We start from the raw sequence: 2,247 nt of genomic DNA, 5'->3' as shown, positions 1-2,247 counted from the left end.
ACTCGTTGCGCGAGGCTTTTCAATTAATATACGAACAGTCAACCATTTATATTCGTTATTGACCATTGAGAGGCCCTACCGTTTACAGTACTAATTGTAACAGAGATCCACGAACAAAGAATACTTATTGCAAAATTGTTCTGAATCCACCGAGAGTTTATGTTGCTTGGACCATGCGCATTAGCAGTCAGGATATCCTATCTCTCTTTTTCCTCCTGACATAGACTAATTTACCAGTTAATAGTAAGAATCGTGATCGACGCTGATAAGAGTCACTATAAGAACTTCCAGGGAGCCGCGAAGCTCAGGAACGTCGACGGTGGGTAAGGAAGGAAATCTGACGACACTTATTATCGACGAGAATGTCAGCCGTCTCCAAGGAATTTGGAGGGCTCGAATGCGTTACTTGCTATTATTAATTGGTCAGATTTTCTGGTAACAGTAAGTTTTGATGATTTCAGTAACTTTACTGACGATCTGAAAGTGCTTCTGTCGGATTTTGGGACAAGACAAGGGAAATTCGGAAAGTGTAAAAATCAATTTTCGTTCATTAAAATTAATAACAAGGACACATATTGTTAAAAGACTCATGAAATATTACTTATCTATAAGATTGCATAGATCGAAATGTAAAGATTTGGAATTCGTAAAGTTTATCAAAGTTTTAAGATCAGAATGTCTGCCCATTTTCTGAAAAATATGGTACATGGGGAATCTGGGCATCGTATGACATTTTCGGAACGAAGATGGTTGGTCAACCACCGCCAAACTATTTTCCGATTCCGCTGTTCTTGTTCTGTCTTCTATACATGGGACAGTACCCTTAGCCATGTTCAGGGAATTGCACAGCTACGATTCGTTATTCTTGCTTTCATTAATTAGTCAGATTCTCCTGTAACAGTAAGACTCGATGACTTCAGTAAGTTTAGTAACGATCTGAAATTGGTTGTGTCGGCCGTTAATAATGATCTTAAAAATGATGATGTTTCCGCCACCGTGTACGGGTTTGCGTCTGACCGAACACTTACCTCAAAACAATTGCCAATCGTGATTTCGGCATAGAACTGGTGCACGAAGGCTAAGGCCGCCAGTATCGGAAATCTGTCAAAAAATGGTAAAACATCGAATGCAAATACTCCCTCATTATATATGCTATCCATACGAATTTTTTGTATCTCTGTTATTATTTCTTGCACTAAAACTTTTACATTAAACTTTTTCCGATATCGTTTCAAATGGCAAACATAATTTTTATTATTTGCGAACGAAAGTTAAACGAACAATAATAATATGGCCATTCGATAGGCAATCAAAAAATTTTCAATAGTTGTCACATCTGATTTTCAAAATTGTCCACCGTTTCACCGCAAATCCCAAACATGCCACTTAGCCGATACACTCTGTATATACGCTGCCGTTGAAAGATTTCCGGACAAGGGATTAAGTTAGGAAAAAGTTGAAGTAAAACGTCAGTACATAAAGTCCGTTTTAAATCTTGAATGATTCAGCCTTTGAGCCCTTTGAAGTCTCTTCTGCCTATTTCCACGCCGCCAAACTGATTTCTTAGTAGCAACTCCGTCTCAAAGGCCAATTCTTTGCAAGCGATTCTGACTGTGACTAGTGATTCTTTTGTTTTCATGAGTTTCGTGAAACCGCGTTTGGATTTCCGATGCAGTAAGCTTCCCATGCACTTTGGACCCTATTACCAACGATTGGTCCTCTGTTTTGGAAATGACTGGAGGCCTCCTACTTCGCGCGTTGTCATTAGAATTTGTTCTCCAGAAGAGAGTGATACCATCTCTCAAAGCAGACCGCGATATTTTCACAATTTTGGCAACACAACGTAGACGGGTGCAAGTGGATATACGCTTTCCTACAGATAAATCGTGAATATGACCTTAAGCGAATGCTACCCAAAGAAGACTGGCGCAAAATGATTTGAGGCGCAGTTGTAGGTCCGGAGCGAAAACTTTCCGACATAAATTTTATGAAAAATTTACTGACCTCTTTCTGTTCCATTAAATGGAAGGTGGTCTGAAGTATAAATATTTTGAACGAGATATATGATGATATGATTACCACTTCCACATGAACCAATAGTACGCGATTGTATTGTACAAATAGTAGTTCGCGATGGCCAAATTTTATTGCTGAACGCAACCAAACGGAAATAACAAGCGGAATGTAAACCAGATAATCACTGGTAGCGGATTTAAAAATTGTCCCACTGTAGGGGACGTGACCTTT

General features: G+C 39.1%; 1 long non-coding RNA gene across 1 annotated transcript; it reads right to left on the bottom strand.

Moving 5' to 3' along the window:
• Window positions 1–550: 550 nt before the first annotated feature.
• LOC112494695 lies at window positions 551–2,218 on the bottom strand. Its single transcript, XR_003060417.1, has 2 exons — window positions 1,029–2,218; window positions 551–892 (listed from the first exon to the last, which is right to left on the bottom strand). It is a non-coding gene; the product is annotated as an uncharacterized LOC112494695 (long non-coding RNA).
• Between the last annotated feature and the right edge of the window lie 29 nt (window positions 2,219–2,247).

The sequence above is a fragment of the Cephus cinctus genome, unplaced genomic scaffold (genome assembly GCF_000341935.2).
Source record: "Cephus cinctus unplaced genomic scaffold, Ccin1 Ccin1_scaffold0700, whole genome shotgun sequence".
Taxonomy (NCBI): Eukaryota; Metazoa; Arthropoda; class Insecta; order Hymenoptera; family Cephidae; genus Cephus; species Cephus cinctus.
The sequence above is the reverse complement of the archived record's forward strand: the minus strand, read 5'-3'. Positions and strand labels throughout refer to the sequence as shown.